Source organism: Aquarana catesbeiana, linkage group LG01 (assembly GCF_042186555.1).
Source record: "Aquarana catesbeiana isolate 2022-GZ linkage group LG01, ASM4218655v1, whole genome shotgun sequence".
NCBI classification, from domain to species: Eukaryota; Metazoa; Chordata; class Amphibia; order Anura; family Ranidae; genus Aquarana; species Aquarana catesbeiana.
Genome location: NC_133324.1, coordinates 933,586,977 through 933,610,025, shown reverse-complemented (window position 1 = coordinate 933,610,025; position 23,049 = coordinate 933,586,977).

Genomic DNA, 23,049 nt, shown 5'->3' with positions numbered 1-23,049 from the left:
AGAATTTTGAAACCACTGATTTGAGATTTTTCATTTGGCTATTCACATTATTATTCTTTGTGGCACGATTTGCAAGAAATTCTTTGTGTACTATAGCGCGGTATTTTTCCCATTATAAAATAAATAAAATATTCCACAATAAAATATTATACATAAAAAAAAAAAAATTGCCCCAATAAAATATTATAAATAAATACAAATAAAGTATTCCACAATAAAATATTATACATAAATAAAAATAAAATATACCTCAATAAAATATTATAAATAAATACAAATAAAGTATTCCACAATAAAATATTATACATAAATACAAATAAAATATGCCCCAGTAAAATATTATAAATAAATCAAATATTCCACATTGAAATATTATACATAAATAATAATAAAATAAAATGAATAAAAGATGCCACAATAAAATATTATAAATATAAAAATAAAATGAAATAAATAAAACATGCCACAAGATGGTGCAGCCCATCAGCTGTTTCTGCAGATTTTGATGCACAACTAAGTTTAACTAATTTTATTTTCCGAATATAACACATTAGAATAAAAGATGCCACAATAAAATATTATGAATTTAAAAATAAAACTAAAAAATAAAATAAATAAAACATGCCACAAGATGAGGCGGGGCCCGTCAGCTGTTTCTGCAGAATTTGATGCACAGCTAAGTTTAACTAAATTAAATGCACACCAACCCCCCACACCCCCCACAACAGGAAATCCGAAAACAAATTTAATAAACATAATTATTAAATACAATTAATAAATAAATAAAAAAAAAAAAAAAAACACAGCAATTAAAATGCCTTTTTCAAATGGAATTCTAAAATAAATTATTAAATACATATAAATTATTAAATACAATATAAAACGTAACTTTTAAAATCTTTGATCTTTGACTTATAACAAAAAACAAACTCAGAAGTTCAAACTCAAGCCCAACAAACCTTTAACCATTAAACAAGTAAATGACCAAAGGTCACATATCACAGAACAAATATTTTAGGCCAGTGAACTATTAACCAGTTCAGCTCTCATTCCTGTGCATTTCGGACCACGGTAAATGTTACAGTTCTGCTTTGGACCTATTTATTCAGCAATCCTTTTGTCATTACTTAACAGAACAAAATAATACTTAACAAGGTTTCTTTTTGTCTTGCAAAAAATTATTTTTTAATGCAATCCATAACAAAAACAAAATTACACTAAAATTGTGATTCTGGTACAAAGAATTGCTAAGTTATAAACGCTTTATTTTTTTAATTTTGTGGGGGGTTTTTTTCTGTGACACTTATGCTGGCCATACACTATACAGAAAATCGGCCGAACCCATTTTCGAAAAACGAACGTTCGACCGTGACCGCAAACGATCGTGCCATCATATAATGTCCGATAATCTGTTCAGTGGACATGAATAAATAATTTTGTGTTCGTTTTTTTACATATACCTAGTGCAGGCAGTTCGGACGGGAAACACATTAACCTTGCAATTTATCGTACGTTCGGCAGAAATTTTCCAAACATGCCGTTCGTTTTTTTTCCACAAAAACGTCATAAACGATTATCGATTTGTACCCACTAACTTGCCGAAAAACGAACGAAGTGTCCATACGAACGATTTTTCGGCCGATTTTTCGTATAGTGTATGGCCAGCATAAGGAGTCTTTGTATGAAACATTCGCTGTGCAGATCTCTTAACCATTTGTTTGCCATATGATTACCTCCTCCGTTATACATAGACCTCTAAATAAAATAACAAAAAAACTAAAAAAGTTTAAATATTAATAGTTAAAATTAAAAGTAGAGTAAATAAAATCAGGAAATTAATAGTTAAGGGGAGAAGGGGAAAAAGGAGTTAATTAGGGCAGATTAGGGTCAACAAAGTGTTAATAAACGGTTAAGTAGTTACAAATTTAATTTTAAAAAGTACTTTTTTTTTTTTTACTTGTCAGGTTGATTTCACTGAAATCATATGCATCACTTTGACTGCAAATAAATGAAACAGAGTAGATATAAAAGTAACATTGTTACTTTGTATCCCTCTAACTGGTGCCAGATGGTCTGATTTTTTTAACTGTAAAGCAACTCCTGGCTGTTATTTTGACAACCAGGAATGGCCACCAAGCGTAAGTTGGGGCAGTAGGACAGGGCATATTGGTTTGATTAAGTTTTTTGGGCCTGTATAGCACACCCAATGTCCACAGATGCAGTGGCGGCCCGCCCATAGGGGGCGCTCGCCCCCCCCCCCCCCAAACTGTTAAAAAAAAAAAAAATGTCACTTTAAGAGTGACCAGGCGCCGGACATGTGGCGGTCTATGGGAAGCTTCTCAGCCTGCGATCAGCTGATTGCAGGCTGGGAAGCTGATTTGCCCGTGTTTAGGGTGTGGTCGGGGCACACGCAATGCGCCACAAAGACCCCCACTCTACTCTGATTTGTTAATATGCCAGATTAACTGGCTAGGATTGGTGAAGTGGGGACCGGAGGAGAGGACAGTGGGCGTTGTTTGTTTCCTCACTGACATGTGGGGGTGGAGTCAACCGGTGGATTCTGATGAGCGGAGCGGCGCCTAAGCTAAGCATTTGCCCCCCCCCCCCCCCCAGGCTGAAATTGATGGCCAGTAAAGGCCACGCACACCACTTCTGACACCCGCAGCCCCAGTAATAGAGTTGAGCTTTATCTGCTTGTCGCCCATCGCCACTGTCTTCCTAGCTCCTCGGCCGCCTGTCCAATCCGGCATTCTGAATCCTCCTCCCATTTGTTTCAGCACGGGCGCCCAAGTGGCCAAACCCCGTCCACACTTGAGCCTTCTGAATGCACTGGGGGGGTTTGTGCAGACTAGGAGGGTGATTGTACAGACTGGAGGAAGGGGAATTGTGCAAACTGGGGGGGTGGGGGGTAATTGTACAGAATGGGGGGTAATTGTGCAAACTGGGGGGGTTATTGTGCAGGCTGGGGGGGGTTGTGAAAACTGGGGGGTGGGGGGTAATTGTGCAGACTGGGGGAGGGGGGTAATTGTGCAGACTGAAGGGAGGGGGGATTGTTCAAATTGGGGGGGTTGTGCACACCTGGGGGGGAAATGTGCAGACAGGGGGGGTAATTGTGCAGATGGGGGGTTGTGCAGACTGGAGGAAGGGGGATTGTGAAAACTGGGGGGTGGGGGTAATTGTGCCGACTGGGGGGGATTGTGCACACCTGGGGGGTAATTGTGCAGACTGTGGGGGTAATTGTGCCGACTGGGGGAGAGTGTGCAGACTGGAGGAAGGGGGATTGTGCAAATTGGGGGGTGGGGGGTAATTGTGCAGACTGGGGGAGGGGGATAATTGTGCAAACTGGGTGGGATTGTGCACACCTGGGGGGGTAATAGTGCAGACTGGGGGGGGTGATTGTGCAGACTGGGGGGAGGCGGGGATTGTGCAGACTGGAGGAAGGGGGGCTGTGGAAACTGGGGGGGGATAATTGTGCAGACTGGGGGGAGGGGGGATTGTGCAAACTGGGGGGGGGGTTGTGCAGACTGGGGAGGATTATGCACACCATGGGGGGTTAATTGTGCAGACTGGGGGGGTAATTGTGCAGACTGGGGGGGGTAATTGTGCAGACTGGGAGGAGGGGGGATTGTGCAAACTGGGGGGGTTTTTGCACACGCGGGGGGGTAATTGTGAAGACTGGGGGTGATTGTGCAGACTGGGGGGGTGATCGTGCAGACTGGGAGGGGGATTGTGCAAACTGGGGAGGTGCAGACTGGGGGGTGATTGTGCAGACTGGAGGAAGGGGGATTGTGCAAACTGGGGGGTGGGGAGTAATTGTGCAGACTGGGGGAGGGGGGGTAATTGTGCAGACGGGGGGGTTGTGCAGACTGGAGGAAGGGGGATTGTGAAAACTGGGGGGTGGGGGTAATTGTGCCGACTGGGGGAGATTGTGCAGACTGGGGGGGATTGTGCACACCTGGGGGGTAATTGTGCAGACTGGTTGGAGGGGGGATAATTGTGCAAACTGGGGGGGATTGTGCACACCTGGGGGGTAATAGTGCAGACTGGGGGGAGGCGGGATTGTGCAGACTGGAGGAAGGGGGGCTGTGGAAACTGGGGGGGGATAATTGTGCAGACTGGAGGAGGGGGATTGTGCAAACCGGGGGGGTTGTGCAGACTGGGGAGGATTGTGCACACCATGGGGGGTTAATTGTGCAGACTGGGGGGGGTAATTGTGCAGACTGGGGGAGGGGGGATTGTGCAAACTGGGGGAATTTGTGCACACGCGGGGGGGTAATTGTGAAGACTGGGGGTGATTGTGCAGACTGGGGGGTGATTGTGAAAACTGGGAGGGGGGCGCTGTGCAAACTGGGGGGGTAATTGTGCAGACTGAGGGAGAGGGGATTGTACAGACTGGGGGGAGGGGGGAGTGTGCAGACTGGGGGGAGGGGGGAGTGTGCAGACTGGGGGAGGGGGATTGTGCAAACTGGGGGGGGGGTGCAGACTGGGGGGTAATTGTACAGACTGGGGGGTGATTGTGCAGACTGGAGGAAGGGGGGTTGTGCGAACTGGGGGGTGGGGAGTAATTGTGCAGACTGGGGGAGGGGGGGTAATTGTGCAGACTGGGGGAGGGGGGGTAATTGTGCAGACTGGGGGGAGGAGGGATTGTGCAAACTGGGTGGGGATTGTGCACACCTGGGGGGGTAATTGTGCAAACTGGGGGGGGGGGGAATTGTGCAGAATGGGGAAAGGGGGTTGTGCAGACCTAGGGGGAGGGGGATTGTGCAGACGGGGGGGGGGGGGGGTCATACCTCCCAATGACATCTATCAGCAAAAGTATGCAGGTATAGGACACACCCCTGGTCACGCCCCCTTAAAGGAGAATTGTACAACAAAACAAGATTGGTTAAAGCCACAAGTGATTTTTTTTACCACTACTATTCCTTTATATTGGCTTTTGTCATTTACAAATGCAGCAATTTAGAAATCAGATGAAAGGTTTAGCACTGGGAAACACTTTTTGATAGATAAAAAGTGCATTTTATATACATCTATATGGATCAGACCAAAATGAGGGACAAATGAGGAGGAATGAGGGACAGAGGGACATTGCTCCAAATCAGGGACAGTCCCTCCAAATCAGGGACAGTTGGGAGCTATGGGGGGGGTAATTGTTCAGACTGGGGGGAGGGGGCATTGTGCAGACTGGGGGGAGGCAGGATTGTGCAGACTGGGGGAAGGGGGGTAATTGTGCAGACTAGGGGGAGGGGGGTAATTGTGCAGACTAGGGGGAGGGGTGATTGTGCAGACTGGGGGAGGGGGATTGTGTAAACTGAGGGGAGATTGGGCAGACTGGGGGGCAATTGTGCAAACTAGGGGGAAGAGCAGTGTGCAAACTCGGGGGTAGGGGGGGTTGTGCTGTGAGTGTGGTGTCCCACGATCCATCCGTCAGGCGGGGAGGGGTGCTGTGAGTGGAGTGTCGGGGGGGCATTGTCATGCTGTCAGTGTGTCAGTATCTGTGGTGCTGATCTATATACTGTATCTGTGGTGCTGATCTATATACTGTATCTGTGGTGCTGATCTATATACTCTATCTGTGGTGCTGATCTATATACCATATCTGTGGTGCTGATCTATATACCGTATCTGTGGTGCTGATCTATATACCGTATCTGTGGTGCTGATCTATATACCGTATCTGTGGTGCTGATCTATATACTGTATCTGTGGTGCTGATCTATATACCGTATCTGTGGTGCTGATCTATATACTGTATCTGTGGTGCTGATCTATATACCGTATCTGTGATGCTGATCTATATACTGTATCTGTGGTGCTGATCTATATACCGTATCTGTGGTGCTGATCTATATACCGTATCTGTGATGCTGATCTATATACTGTATCTGTGGTGCTGATCTATATACTGTATCTGTGGTGCTGATCTATATACCATATCTGTGGTGCTGATCTATATACTGTATCTGTGGTGCTGATCTATATACCATATCTGTGGTGCTGATCTATATACCATATCTGTGGTGCTGATCTATATACTGTATCTGTGGTGCTGATCTATATACCATATCTGTGGTGCTGATCTATATACCGTATCTGTGGTGCTGATCTATATACCATATCTGTGGTGCTGATCTATATACCGTATCTGTGGTGCTGATCTATATACCATATCTGTGGTGCTGATCTATATACTGTATCTGTGGTGCTGATCTATATACCATATCTGTGGTGCTGATCTATATACCATATCTGTGGTGCTGATCTATATACCGTATCTGTGGTGCTGATCTATATACCGTATCTGTGGTGCTGATCTATATACCGTATCTGTGGTGCTGATCTATATACCATATCTGTGGTGTTGATCTATATACCATATCTGTGGTGCTGATCTATATTATTATTATTATTATTATTATTCAGGATTTATATAGCGCCAACAGTTTACGCAGCGCTTTACAATATAAAAGGGAGACAATACAGTTATAATATAATACAATACAATACAATAGGATTAAGAGGGCCCTGCTCAGAAGAGCTTACAATCTAATAGGGTGGGGCAGGTGGTACAAAAGGTTGTAACTGTGGGGAATGAGCTGGTGGAAGTGGTAGGAGATTAGTTGGAGACGTGATAGGCTTTCCTGAAGAGATGAGTTTTCAGGGATTGCCTGAAGGTAGCAAGAGTAGGGGCTAGCCGGATAGATGGAGGTAGCGAGTTCCAGAGGATGGGAGAGGCTCTGGAGAAATCCTGGAGACGAGCATGGGAGGAGGAGATGAGAGAGCTTGAAAGCAGGAGGTCTTGAGAAGACCGGAGAGGACGATTTGGGTGATATTTGGAGACAAGATTAGTGATGTAGCTTGGGGCAGAGTTGTGAATGGCTTTGTATGTTGTGGTTAGAATTTTGAATTTAATTTGCTGGGTGATTGGGAGCCAGTGTAGGGATTGAAGTAGAGGGTTGGCAGACACTGAGCGGTTGGTAAGGTGGATAAGTCTGGCAGCAGCATTCATGATAGACTGAAGAGGGGATAGTCTATGGAGCGGTAGGCCAATGAGAAGGGAGTTGCAATAGTCAAGGCGAGAGATAACAAGGGAGTGAATGAGGAGCTTGGTGGTTTCATTTGTTAAAAAAGGGCGAATTTTAGAGATGTTACGGAGGTGGATTCTACAAACTTTTGACAATGATTGGATTTGAGGCTGAAATGACAAGTCGGAGTCTAGGATTACACCTAGTACCCTGGCGTGAGGGGAGGGACTGATGGTTGCATTGTTGATTTTGATGGAAAAGTCATGGAGGGGGGCATGGGCGGGGGGGGAATATTAATAGCTCAGTTTTAGAGAGATTTAGTTAAAGGAAGTGGTGCGACATCCATGCTGATATGTCAGTTAGTAAGTTAGTAATGCGAGAGGAGACTGAAGGAGTGAGGTGAGGAGTAGACAGATAGATTTGGGTGTCATCAGCGTATAAGTGGTATTGGAAGCCGTGGGCAGTTATTAGGTGATATACCATATCTGTGATGCTGATCTATATACCGTATCTGTGGTGCTGATCTATATACCGTATCTGTGATGCTGATCTATATACTGTATCTGTGGTGCTGATCTATATACCGTATCTGTGATGCTGATCTATATACTGTATCTGTGGTGCTGATCTATATACTGTATCTGTGGTGCTGATCTATATACCATATCTGTGGTGCTGATCTATATACCGTATCTGTGGTGCTGATCTATATACCATATCTGTGGTGCTGATCTATATACCATATCTGTGGTGTTGATCTATATACCATATCTGTGGTGTTGATCTATATACCATATCTGTGGTGCTGATCTATATACCATATCTGTGGTGCTGATCTATATACCATATCTGTGGTGCTGATCTATATACCGTATCTGTGGTGCTGATCTATATACCATATCTGTGGTGCTGATCTATATACCATATCTGTGGTGCTGATCTATATACCATATCTGTGGTGTTGATCTATATACCATATCTGTGGTGCTGATCTATATACTGTATCTGTGGTGCTGATCTATATACTGTATCTGTGATGCTGATCTATATACCGTATCTGTGATGCTGAGCTGTATACTCTTTTCTGTGATTCCGGGGCCGTATACTCCTGACACTATGGGTGTAAGCAAATGGAAAACATGGGACAGAGTGGGTGCATTCTATAAGGGATGGGGCTTATGGGAAGTGGGAGGGGTCAAAAAGGAAGGGCGGGTTCTGGCTCCCCCCATCCTAAAACTTCACCAGCCGCCACTGCACAGATGGTTAAAACATTCCTTGTCCATTCATTCAAACTTTAAACTGTGATTAGGAATGGGAGGAGGCTAACAATGTTGTTTTGTGGGGTGGAGGGTGTAGGCATTGGTGTTCAGTGGAGTGGTGCATAAGCATTGGGGTGGGATTGAGTGGAAGTATAGGTGTTCATTGGCAGAGAAAAAATGATTGGAGTTCAGTGGAAGAGGAGATATTGGTGATTAGTGAAGGGGGAAACCATTAGTGTCCAGTGGCAGAGGGCAGGACATTGGTGTTCATTACTGGAGGGGAGGGGGGGGATTGGTGTTCATTACTAGAGGGGAGGACATTGGTGTTCATTACTGGGGGGGAGGGGGGATTGGTGTTCATTACTGGAGGGGAGACATTGGTGTTCATTACTGGGGGGGGCATTGGTGTTCATTACTGGGGGGGGGCATTGGTGTTCATTACTAGAGGGGAGGACATTGGTGTTCATTACTAGAGGGGGGACATCGGTGTTCTTTACTGGAGGGGGTGACATTGGTGTTCATTACTGGAGGGGAGGACATTGGTGTTCATTACTGGAGGGGGGACATTGGTGTTCATTACTGGAGGGAGGACATTGGTGTTCATTACTGGAGGGGAGGACATTGGTGTTCATTACTGGAGGGGAGGACATTGGTGTTCTTTACTGAAGGGGGTACATTGTACATTGGTATTAATTACTGGAGGGGGGACATCGGTGTTCATTACTGGAGGGGGCAGGACATTGGTGTTCATTACTGGGGGGGAGGACATTGGTGTTCTTTACTAGAGGGGGGACATTGGTGTTCTTTACTGGAGGGGGTGACATTGGTGTTCATTACTGGAGGGGGGACATTGGTGTTCATTACTGGAGGGGAGGACATTGGTGTTCATTACTGGAGGGAAGGACATTGGTGTTCTTTACTGAAGGGGGTACATTGGTGTTAATTACTGGAGGGGGGACATCGGTGTTCATTACTGGAGGGGGCGGGACATTGGTGTTCATTACTGGGGGGGGACATTGGTGTTCATTACTGGAGGGGGGACATTGGTGTTCATTACTGGAGGGGGGGACATTGGTGTTCATTACTAGAGGGGGGACATTGGTGTTCAATACTAGAGTGGGGACATTGGTGTTCATTACTGGAGGGGGGACATTGGTGTTCATTACTGGAGGGGGCGGGACATTGGTGTTCATTACTAGAGGGGGGACATTGGTGTTCATTACTGGAGGGGGGAACATTGGTGTTCATTACTGGGGGGGGGGCATTGGTGTTCATTACTGGAAGGGAGGACATTGGTGTTCATTACTGGAGGGGAGGACATTGGTGTTCATTACTGGAGGGGGGGGACATTGGTGTTCATTACTGGAGGGGGGGGGACATTGGTGTTCATTACTAGAGGGGGGACATTGGTGTTCATTACTGGAGGGGGGACATTGGTGTTCATTACTGGAGGGGGCGGGACATTGGTGTTCATTACTGGAGGGGGGACATTGGTGTTCATTACTGGAGGGGGGACATTGGTGTTCATTACTGGAGGGGGGACATTGGTGTTCATTACTGGAGGGGGGACATTGGTGTTCATTACTGGAGGGGGGGACATTGGTGTTCATTACTGGAGGGGGGACATTGGTGTTCATTACTGGAGGGGGGACATTGGTGTTCATTACTGGAGGGGGGACATTGGTGTTCATTACTGGAGGGGGGACATTGGTGTTCATTACTGGGGGGGGGGACATTGGTGTTCATTACTGGAGGGGGGGACATTGGTGTTCATTACTAGAGGGGGGACATTGGTGTTCAATACTAGAGGGGGGACATTGGTGTTCATTACTGGAGGGGGGACATTGGTGTTAATTACTGGAGGGGGCGGGACATTGGTGTTCATTACTGGGGGGGGGGACATTGGTGTTCATTACTGGAGGGGGGACATTGGTGTTCATTACTGGAGGGGGCAGGACATTGGTGTTCATTACTGGGGGGGGGGGACATTGGTGTTCATTACTGGAGGGGGGGACATTGGTGTTCATTACTAGAGGGGGGACATTGGTGTTCAATACTAGAGGGGGGACATTGGTGTTCATTACTGGAGGGGGGACATTGGTGTTAATTACTGGAGAGGGCGGGACATTGGTGTTCATTACTGGGGGGGGGACATTGGTGTTCATTACTGGAGGGGGGGACATTGGTGTTCAATACTAGAGGGGGGACATTGGTGTTCATTACTGGGGGGGGGATTGGTGTTCATTACTGGAGGGGGGGGGCATTGGTGTTCATTACTAGAGGGGGGGGCATTGGTGTTCATTACTAGAGGGGGGACATTGGTGTTCATTACTGGGGGGGGGCATTGGTGTTCATTACTGGAGGGAGACATAGGTGTTCATTACTGGAGGGGGGGACATTGGTGTTCATTCCTAGAGAGGAGGACATTGGTGTTCATTACTGGAGGGGGGGCATAGGTGTTCATTACTGGAGGGGGGTGGCATAGGTGTTTATTACTGGAGGGGGGGGACATAGGTGCTTATTACTAGAGGGGGGACATTGGTGTTCATTACTGGAGGGGGGGACATTGGTGTTCATTACTGGAGGGGGGGACATTTGTGTTCATTACTGGAGGGGAGGACATTGGTGTTTATTACTAGAGGGGGGACATTGGTGTTCATTACTGGAGGGGGGGACATTGGTGTTCATTACTGGAGGGAGGAACATTGGTGTTCATTACTGGAGGGGGGGACATTTGTGTTCATTACTGGAGGGGAGGACATTGGTGTTCATTACTGGAGGGGGGACATTGGTGTTCATTACTGGAGGGGGACATTGGTGTTCATTACTGGAGGGGGCGAGACATTGGTGTTCATTACTGGGGGGGGGGGGGGGGGCATTGGTGTTCATTACTGGAGGGGGGACATTGGTGTTCATTACTAGAGGGGGGACATTGGTGTTCATTACTGGAGGGGGTACATTGGTGTTCATTACTAGAGGGGGGACATTGGTGTTCTTTACTGGAGGGGAGGACATTGGTGTTCATTACTGGAGGGGGGACATTGGTGTTCATTACTGGAGGAGGGGAGGACATTGGTGTTCATTACTGGAGGGGGGGACATTGGTGTTCATTACTGGAGGGGAGGACATTGGTGTTCATTACTGGAGGGGAGGACATTGGTATTCTTTACTGAAGGGGGTACATTGGTGTTAATTACTGGAGGGGGGACATCGGTGTTCATTACTGGAGGGGGCGGGACATTGGTGTTCATTACTGGGGGGGGACATTGGTGTTCATTACTGGAGGGGGGACATTGGTGTTCATTACTGGAGGGGGGACATTGGTGTTCATTACTGGAGGGGGCAGGACATTGGTGTTCATTACTGGAGGGGGGGACATTGGTGTTCATTACTAGAGGGGGGACATTGGTGTTCAATACTAGAGGGGGGACATTGGTGTTCATTACTGGAGGGGGGACATTGGTGTTCATTACTAGAGGGGGGACATTGGTGTTCATTACTGGAGGGGGGAACATTGGTGTTCATTACTGGAGGGGGGAACATTGGTGTTCATTACTGGGGGGGGGCATTGGTGTTCATTACTGGAGGGGGGGGACATTGGTGTTAATTACTAGAGGGGGGACATTGGTGTTCATTACTGGAAGGGAGGACATTGGTGTTCATTACTGGAGGGGAGGACATTGGTGTTCATTACTGGAGGGGGCGGGACATTGGTGTTCATTACTGGAGGGGGGACATTGGTGTTCATTATTAGAGGGGGGACATTGGTGTTCATTACTGGAGGGGGGACATCGGTGTTCATTACTGGAGGGGGCGGGACATTGGTGTTCATTACTGGAGGGGGGACATTGGTGTTCATTACTGGAGGTGGGACATTGGTGTTCATTACTGGAGGGGGGGACATTGGTGTTCATTACTGGAGGGGGGACATTGGTGTTCATTACTGGAGGGGGGACATTGGTGTTCATTACTGGAGGGGGGACATTGGTGTTCATTACTGGAGAGGAGACATTGGTGTTCATTACTGGAGGGGGGACATTGGTGTTCATTACTGGAGGGGGCAGGACATTGGTGTTCATTACTGGGGGGGGGGGACATTGGTGTTCATTACTGGAGGGGGGGACATTGGTGTTCATTACTAGAGGGGGGACATTGGTGTTCAATACTAGAGGGGGGACATTGGTGTTCATTACTGGAGGGAGGACATTGGTGTTAATTACTGGAGGGGGCGGGACATTGGTGTTCATTACTGGGGGGGGGACATTGGTGTTCATTACTGGAGGGGGGGACATTGGTGTTCAATACTAGAGGGGGGACATTGGTGTTCATTACTGGGGGGGGGATTGGTGTTCATTACTGGAGGGGGGGCATTGGTGTTCATTACTAGAGGGGGGACATTGGTGTTCATTACTGGGGAGGGGCATTGGTGTTCATTACTAGAGGGGGGACATTGGTGTTCATTACTGGAGGGGAGGACATTGGTGTTCATTACTGGAGGGGGACATAGGTGTTCATTACTGGAGGGGGGGACATTGGTGTTCATTCCTAGAGAGGAGGACATTGGTGTTCATTACTGGAGGGGGGGCATAGGTGTTCATTACTGGAGGGGGGACATTGGTGTTAATTACTGGAGGGGGGGACATTGGTGTTCATTACTGGAGGGGGGACATTGGTGTTCATTACTGGAGGGGGGACATTGGTGTTCATTACTGGAGGGGGGACATTGGTGTTCATTACTGGAGGGGGGGCATTGGTGTTCATTACTGGAGGGGGCAGGACATTGGTGTTCATTACTGGAGGGGGGGACATTGGTGTTCATTACTAGAGGGGGGACATTGGTGTTCAATACTAGCGGGGGGACATTGGTGTTCATTACTGGAGGGGGGACATTGGTGTTCATTACTGGAGGGGGCGGGACATTGGTGTTCATTACTAGAGGGGGGACATTGGTGTTCATTACTGGAGGGGGGAACATTGGTGTTCATTACTGGGGGGGGGGGCATTGGTGTTCATTACTGGAGGGGGGGGGGGACATTGGTGTTAATTACTAGAGGGGGGACATTGGTGTTCATTACTGGAAGGGAGGACATTGGTGTTCATTACTGGAGGGGGCGGGACATTGGTGTTCATTACTGGAGGGGGGACATTGGTGTTCATTACTAGAGGGGGGACATTGGTGTTCATTACTGGAGGGGGGACATCGGTGTTCATTACTGGAGGGGGCGGGACATTGGTGTTCATTACTGGAGGGGGCGGGACATTGGTGTTCATTACTGGAGGGGGGACATTGGTGTTCATTACTGGAGGGGGGACATTGGTGTTCATTACTGGAGGGGGGACATTGGTGTTCATTACTGGAGGGGGGGACATTGGTGTTCATTACTGGAGGGGGGACATTGGTGTTCATTACTGGAGGGGGGACATTGGTGTTCATTACTGGAGGGGGGACATTGGTGTTCATTACTGGAGGGGGGACATTGGTGTTCATTACTGAAGGGGGGACATTGGTGTTCATTACTGGAGGGGGGACATTGGTGTTCATTACTGGAGGGGGGATTGGTGTTCATTACTGGAGGGGGGGCATTGGTGTTCATTACTAGAGGGGGGACATTGGTGTTCATTACTGGGGGGGGGCATTGGTGTTCATTACTAGAGGGGGGACATTGGTGTTCATTACTGGAGGGGAGGACATTGGTGTTCATTACTGGAGGGGGGGACATTGGTGTTCATTCCTAGAGAGGAGGACATTGGTGTTCATTACTGGAGGGGGGGGCATAGGTGTTCATTACTGGAGGGGGGTGGCATAGGTGTTTATTACTGGAGGGGGGGGACATAGGTGCTTATTACTGGAGGGGGGGGCATAGGTGTTTATTACTAGAGGGGGGACATTGGTGTTCATTACTGGAGGGGGGACATTGGTGTTCATTACTGGAGGGGGGAACATTGGTGTTCATTACTGGAGGGGGGGACATTGGTGTTCATTACTGGAGGGGAGGACATTGGTGTTCATTACTGGAGGGGGGACATTGGTGTTCATTACTGGAGGGGGACATTGGTGTTCATTACTGGAGGGGAGGACATTGGTGTTCATTACTGGAGGGGGCGGGACATTGGTGTTCATTACTGGGGGGGGGGCATTGGTGTTCATTACTGGAGGGGGGGATATTGGTGTTCATTACTGGGGGGGGGGCATTGGTGTTCATTACTGGAGGGGGGGACATTGGTGTTCATTACTAGAGGGGGGACATTGGTGTTCATTACTGGAGGGGGGACATTGGTGTTCATTACTAGAGGGAGGACATTGGTGTTCATTACTGGAGGGGGGACATTGGTGTTCAATACTGGAGGGGGGGACATTGGTGTTCATTACTGGAGGGGGGACATTGGTGTTCATTACTGGAGGGGGGACATTGGTGTTCATTACTGGAGGGGGGACATTGGTGTTCATTACTGGAGGGGGGACATTGGTGTTCATTACTGGAGGGGGGACATTGGTGTTCATTACTGGAGGGGGCAGGACATTGGTGTTCATTACTGGGGGGGGGGACATTGGTGTTCATTACTGGAGGGGGGGACATTGGTGTTCATTACTAGAGGGGGGACATTGGTGTTCAATACTAGAGGGGGGACATTGGTGTTCATTACTGGAGGGGGGACATTGGTGTTCATTACTGGAGGGGGCGGGACATTGGTGTTCATTACTGGGGGGGGGGACATTGGTGTTCATTACTGGAGGGGGGGACATTGGTGTTCAATACTAGAGGGTGGACATTGGTGTTCATTACTGGGGGGGGATTGGTGTTCATTACTGGAGGGGGGGGCATTGGTGTTCATTACTAGAGGGGGGACATTGGTGTTCATTACTGGGGGGGGCATTGGTGTTCATTACTAGAGAGGGGACATTGGTGTTCATTACTGGAGGGGAGGACATTGGTGTTCATTACTGGAGGGGGACATAGGTGTTCATTACTGGAGGGGGGGACATTGTTGTTCATTCCTAGAGAGGAGGACATTGGTGTTCATTACTGGAGGGGGGGGCATAGGTGTTCATTACTGGAGGGGGGTGGCATAGGTGTTTATTACTGGAGGGGGGTGACATAGGTGCTTATTACTGGAGGGGGGGACATAGGTGTTTATTACTAGAGGGGGGACATTGGTGTTCATTACTGGAGGGGGGAACATTGTTGTTCATTACTGGAGGGGGGGACATTGGTGTTCATTACTGGAGGGGAGGACATTGGTGTTCATTACTGGAGGGGGGACATTGGTGTTCATTACTGGAGGGGAGGACATTGGTGTTCATTACTGGAGGGGGCGGGACATTGGTGTTCATTACTGGGGGGGGGCATTGGTGTTCATTACTGGAGGGGGGGACATTGGTGTTCATTACTGGGGGGGGGGACATTGGTGTTCATTACTAGAGGGGGGACATTGGTGTTCATTACTGGAGGGGGGACATTGGTGTTCATTACTAGAGGGAGGACATTGGTGTTCATTGCTGGAGGGGGCGGGACATAGGTGTTCATTACTGGGGGGGGGACATTGGTGTTCATTCCTGGGGGGGGGACATTGGTGTTCATTACTAGAGGGGGGACATTGGTGTTCATTACTGGAGGGGGGACATTGGTGTTCATTACTAGAGGGAGGACATTGGTGTTCATTACTGGAGGGGGGGACATAGGTGTTCATTACTGGAGGGGGGGACATAGGTGTTCATTCCTAGAGGGGAGGACATTGGTGTTCATTACTGGAGGGGAGGGATATATTTATGTAAATATAAATTTGTAAATATCAGTTTCTATATTTATTGTAAACATCAATTTGTAAATATCAATTTATAAATATCTATATATCAATTCATTGTAAATAATCTAATTAGTGATTTTTCATTTAATAAAAAAAATAAAAATAAAAGAGCTTTCTTTCTATGCACAATTTGTAACAAAACACGGGGTCCTTATTTGTTCTTTAAGCTCTGTTTTTTGGTTGTGGTCCTTCGATCCCAATGCAAGTCTACCAGACAGGGTGTGACAGACTGAAAACAATGGACATTCTGTAGTTTCTAATGAAATGAAACCCCCACAATGCTGAGTATAGGCACCATGTCATCCAGCGTACCTAAGATCAGTCAAGGCTTTGGGTCATATGAGGGAATTTGGCTTAAAATAGAGATTGATGATGATGACGCACATGACACACAAGTGTGATGGTCAACGGGTCAAAGGGGCCACTTCAAATTCTTGGATTAACTAAAGCAAATTAATTTCAGATTTTAATGGATCTGTCAGGGGCTTGCTACATCTCCATTTGGATGCAATGGGACAGATGTAGTAAATGAAATTAATTAGAGCGGTGATAAAATTTTCTATGGTACGCTTTCATTGTGGGCATGCATGAGTACTCAGATATACAGTATCTCACAAAAGTGAGTACACCCCTCACATTGTTGTAAATATTTTATTATCTCTTTTAATGTGACAACACTGAAGAAATGACACTTTGCTACAATGTAAAGTAGTGAGTGTACAGCTTGTATAACAGTGTAAATTTGCTGTCCCCTCAAAATAACTCAACACACAGCCATTAATGTCTAAACCACTGGCAACAAAAGTGAGTACACCCCTAAGTGAAAATGTCCAAATTGGGTCCAAAGTATCAATATCTTGTGTGACCACCATTATTTTCCAGCACTGCCTGAACCCTCTTGGGCATGGAGTTCACCAGAGCTTCACAGATTGCCACTGGAGTCCTCTTCCCCTCCTCCATGACGACATCACAGAGCTGGTGGATGTTAGAGACCTTCTGCTTCTCCCTCAACCTTCCGTTTGAGGATGCCCCACAGATGCTCAATAGGGTTTAAGTCTGGAGACGTGCTTGGCCAGTCCATCACCTTTACAGTCAGTAGGTGTATGGGGTAAATCCGCGCAATGAATTGAATGTTTTAGTTATGGATATGGCTGCTGCCTCTACACATACAATACCACCTAAGTGGAAAGTATTAAAAATGGTAAAAAAGCAGGAGTAGTATGGCGCTGCCCTTATGGAGACAAAATGTTTTTTTTTTTTTTTTCTCTTTCCCTTTTTCCTTCTTTGTAGTGAATGTATTGCCTAGTATCCTTATAGAATTGCTTCTAAAACCTGTATGTGTTCAAAAATTTAATAAAACTGACTGGTGGTGAATATTTCTATTCAAAATGAAAATACAACAACTGGTGCTCCAATTGTTCAACAAAGGTGCATTGTGCCCTTTAAGTTAAGTAATAAAGTAGTTGTGGATATAGATGTAATATCATCTAGGTGGAAAGTGTTAAAAAAAAAAAAAAAAAAGGAAAACAGGAATAGTATGGCGCTGCCCTTATGGAGACAAAAAAAAAAAAAAAAACACCTCTCTTTAAAATGACTTTATAATTCCTAAAGTGTGTGTGCCAAAAATGAATAAATATGTGACTGGTGCCAAGTCCTTACTGTTAAAGGTACAATTGCAACATAAGGTGCTTCAATTATTCAACAAAAGTGCATAGTGCAGCATCACTAAAGTGACCAGTGTTAAATCATACAAATCCATACAACATTGTGCAAATCATCCATCATAAATAGTGACTCTTGTGCTGTGACCAGTATTGGTTGGATAGGAAAAGTTTCGTTTATGAAAAAAACAAGTTCTTTTTGGAGTATTTTGTAGTGTTCAATCTTTGAGGGTCAAATATCTGTAGGAAAGCTTCTTATCCAGGTGCTGGTTTCTTTAATTAGTGCCTTGTCTGCATGCTCTGACAATGCTTGCACTCACCGGATTCTCCTTTCCCCTGCAGGGGTATGGGTGGTCACAGTGTCTGCCACTGTGCAGCAATCAAGGATATCCCCTAAACTTTACTTGCGTATTGTGGTGTAGTGATTACATGTAAAGGAAAGAAGGTATGCCCATCGCGTAAAAAACCATAAGAGAACTTTTATTAAAACTTAATAGACAAATGTACTCACATTTCAAATGAACAAATCAAGCATGCCAAAAGTTAGCGAATTCCCTTTGTTAGAGGTGCTGCAAGACGTTCGTAACCCGCCCTACGCACGTTTCGTCGTCAGACTTCTACTGGGGCCCCTTGATTGATTTGTTCATTTGAAATGTGAGTACATTTGTCTATTAAGTTTTAATAAAAGTTCTCCTATGGTTTTACGCGATGGGCATACCTTCTTTCCTTTACATGTAATTACTACACCACAATACGCAAGTAAAGTTTGGGGGATATCCTTGATTGCTGCACAGTGGCAGACACTGTGACCACCCATACCCCTGCAGGGGAAAGGAGAATCCGGTGAGTGCAAGCATTGTCAGAGCATGCAGACAAGGCACTAATTAAAGAAACCAGCACCTGGATAAGAAGCTTTCCTACAGATATTTGACCCTCAAAGATTGAACACTACAAAATACTCCAAAAAGAACTTGTTTTTTTCAAAAACTGAACTTTTCCTATCCAACCAATACTGGTCACAGCACAAGAGTCACTATTTATGATGGATATTTTGCACAATGTTGTATGGATTTGTATGATTTAACACTGGTCACTTTAGTGATGCTGCACTATGCACTTTTGTTGAATAATTGAAGCACCTTATGTTGCAATTGTACCTTTAACAGTAAGGACTTGGCACCAGTCACATATTTATTCATTTTTGGCACACACACTTTAGGAATTATAAAGTCATTTTAAAGAGAGGTGTTTTTTTTTTTTTTTTTTTTTGTCTCCATAAGGGCAGCGCCATACTATTCCTGTTTTCCTTTTTTTTTTTTTTTTTTTAACACTTTCCACCTAGATGATATTACATCTATATCCACAACTACTTTATTACTTAACTTAAAGGGCACAATGCACCTTTGTTGAACAATTGGAGCACCAGTTGTTGTATTTTCATTTTGAATAGAAATATTCACCACCAGTCAGTTTTATTCAATTTTTGAACATATACAGGTTTTAGAAGCAATTCTATAAGGATACTAGGCAATACATTCACTACAAAGAAGGAAAAAGGGAAAGAGAAAAAAAAAAAAAAAAAATTTTGTCTCCATAAGGGCAGCGCCATACTACTCCTGCTTTTTTACCTTTACAGTCAGGACTAGTGTTTAAAGGTGTAATCGCACTTTTGTATGACACAAAATAGTTACAAAGTCCAGTAGTGATCTCTATACAGTGCAAAGCTATCAGGTTGTCGAAAACATTATCAGGAAAGGACATTGCAGCTGGGAGTGGGTGGGTGGGTAGGAGGGTGGATGATGCAGGGTGTGTGATAATGGGGTCAGCTGGTCAACTCCATCCTGTGTCATAATCTATAGTCTGACCAGGAAGTAAGGCATTACAAATGAATACGTCTGGAAACATGGATGAGAACAAGCAAAGTAAGTGTATGTAGAATTTATGGAAAGCGTTGATATTTTTGCAAAAAAAAAGTACATGAATGCTCTATTGGTACATAGGGGAGCTGGAATTTAGAAAAAAAGTGAACATAGTGAACTTATCCTTTAATGTGTATTGGGCTTCACAAGGGTTCATGCTTACCCAGGTGTACTACTCATCCCAAGCCTCCCATTAATGGAATGTTCAGTCAAGAAATTAGCTTTTCTGCTTTCTTTACTAAATGGTAAAATGGCATTACAGGGTCCAAGTAATCGTAAGGCGTTCAAATGTTAATTTTTCTTCCATTAACCGCAAGCTGTACTCAGAGTTAACCTCCCAAGTAACTGGATTAGGGCTTGAACTGGGGTCTGCTGAACGAAAGACAAGTGGTTCTCTTACCACCGCCTGCTGGACTTCCCCATGGTTCTACTCTTCTCAAACGCCACCACACTAACAGCTAAACCCTCAGTATGTATACCCTGCAAGGGCAAAGGAAGGCCAGTCCAAACTGTCTGGGGTCAGGCCACCCTAAAGAGATGCTAACTACCTCTTACAATGGGTCACCTCATGAGAGCATAGTAAAGTAGATGGTAATTAAAATGCCATGAGGGTGGAATAGAACACTGGCCACACTTTGCTATCTCATTCTGTACCAAGGTAAGATGGGATCTTATTGGCTGCATTGATTAAAAGTGTATGATCTATCATGTTTGGTATCATGCTTCATTGTACAGTATGGTTCTCATATGTCAGCATGCCTCTCACTTGGCATGACTGAAGCCCAATCCAGTGCTGAGGGCAAGCATTAGCTTATTTCTAAAACTAGAACGAATACCTGGAGCAGGGCACCCCTCTGGGGCATCTCACATCAGGACATGCCTGTTCTGGGTATACCAGGGCTTCCAGTTGGCCATTGGGAGCCTCTTGTCCTGGATGCAAGCAAGAAGGAGGGGTACCATATAACTCCTAGTGGTCAAACTCCTCTCTTCTAACTATCCCAGATGCTCAGAGGTGGTCTACTCATGGCATAACATTTTTATGCCATTTGTATTCCATGCAAAAATGTAAGCCATTCCTCCAATTAAGAGAAAATTTTGAACTATCCTCAAATTTTTTATTATATTATTACCAGCTCCACCATCCCTATCCGCATGCAATTAGGCACTTATAATCCAACGATTGTTACTTCCTTCAAAAAAACTCCTGAGAAGACCAGATACTACTGAATTAGTCTCTACTGCCACTCCACTAATTGCTAGCTCTAGAGCCAGATATCAACAGGCTCTACTCGCATGGTCCTTGCCTGGTCTTCAACTTACCAACCAAGATTGGTTGGAATTTGAAGAAACTTATAAGGGCTCAGTGATCTCCTCAAGGGACAAAGTGATAACTAGTCATCTTACACTGGTTAGATTGTAAAATGGGGTCTACACCCTACTGCTGTTTGCTTTTGGGGTTGGAGAGACTTTCTTCACTGTTTTTGGACCTGCCAATATGTTCATACCGTTTGGTTTTGGGTCAATGGATTCATATCCTCAGCTTTGGGGATACCCAATGATTCACACCCCAAAAATTGCCTATTAGGTATCTACTATTTTACCCATTTCTATGCATGCCATACTACATATACTCCTCCCCATCTATTGATTAATGACAACCTGCTATTATAAAAACTCACATATGACCTTAGGAAAAAAAACACATACCTTTGATAAAATATGTGGTAGATGGGCTTCCACCACCATTAGAATTCATGGGGCTCTATACAGCTTATCTGACAGGGCCCCCTTGAACATCTGGAAAACAAAAATAAAGCAGGTACAGCAAGCACCTAGTTGTGAATTGTGGGTGTAGCAAAATTGTGCCAATAGTGGAAAGGGCTTAAAAAAATGAGCCTACATACAGAGTGCAGGTGTCAGGAGTATGTATCTCACAGAGTGCAGGTTCAGGAGTATGTACCATACAGAGTGCCGGTTTAGGAGCATGTATCGTACAGAGGTTTCAGGAGTATGAATTGTACACAGTGCAGGGTTCAGGAGTATGTATTGTACACAGTGCAGTTTTTAGAAGTATGTATCGTATAGAGTGCAGGTTTCAGGAGTATAATTTGCACACAGTGCAGGTTTCAGGAGTATGAATTGTACACAGTGCAGGTTTCAGGAGTATGTATTGTACACAGTGCAGGTTTCAGGAGTATGTATTGTACAGAGTGCAAGTTTCAGGAGTATGAATTGTACACAATTCATGTTTCCGGAATATGTATTGTACAGTGTGCAAGTGTCAGGAGCATGAATTATATAGAGTGCAGATGTCAGGAGAATGTATCGTACAGAGTGCAGGTTCAGGAGTATGTACTGTACTGAGTGCAGGTTGAGGAGCATGTAAGGTTACAGACTGCAGGGGTCTGGAGTTACTGTTGATAGCTGAGTCACGTAATATTACTTCACCTGCCCCCAAAAGTAAAAAGGTCCTCATTTATGTGCAATCCTGATAAACTAATGGGGCCCAGGTAACTTTTCTGCTGGGAGCCATGGCCCAGAGTAATACTCCACCTGTGCCCCATGGAAAATAGAAAATCCCCTCTCTGCCCATGGACTACTGAACTAATAGGGTAAGGGTCCAGTACAGGAGAGCCAACTTATGACAGACCCAACCTGGACAGGGGCTTTTGGAGGGGACTAGGGGCTTGCCTCCTAACCACTAATTGTGGCCCATGGAGAGAGCAGATCATTTTCCAATGATGGACAACAATGTAATGAATGCTGAGAGCAAGGCTTGGATTAATTCTCTGAATAAGGACAATAAAGATTCCCTTCTGGAGTGAATGGAAAGGTGTAATATTAATCTTGTACAGAGTAATAGTTAGAGGGATTATGGTGGCCCTCCTGCAGACTGGGTTGGAGAAGCTCTTTCACTTAGGACAAAAATATTTATCAACAAGATCCCTCAAGAAATCTATCAAGATAAATTAATTCCACTTTATTAGACTGCTGGAACATTGTCTTGTGATGACTTGTCTAGCGGACAGAAGAATTGTGTCTCTCCCATTGTGTGGCTCCTAGGTGTGAATTCCCATCGTTAATTGAGTTTATTGAGTCACCTATTATTTCTGTCGGCTAATTTGTCTAACTCTTAGAGGTTCTTATGATGGGATTAGCCTTGTGTCAACTTTAGCTTGTTGTCTAAACCATTGTGTGATGTTTTGGGTAAATATTTGGTTTTATTGTTCATGTGGTGACTGACCTACTTTTGAGGTGTATAAAAACCTGTTTTTCTGTTCAATAGACAGTCATTCCTTTGGTTCTACCTCAACATCTTGTCTGTGTACGATGCTTAGGGTAAAAGGGCTGGTGATATCTCACGGTCTGCTGGAACGGT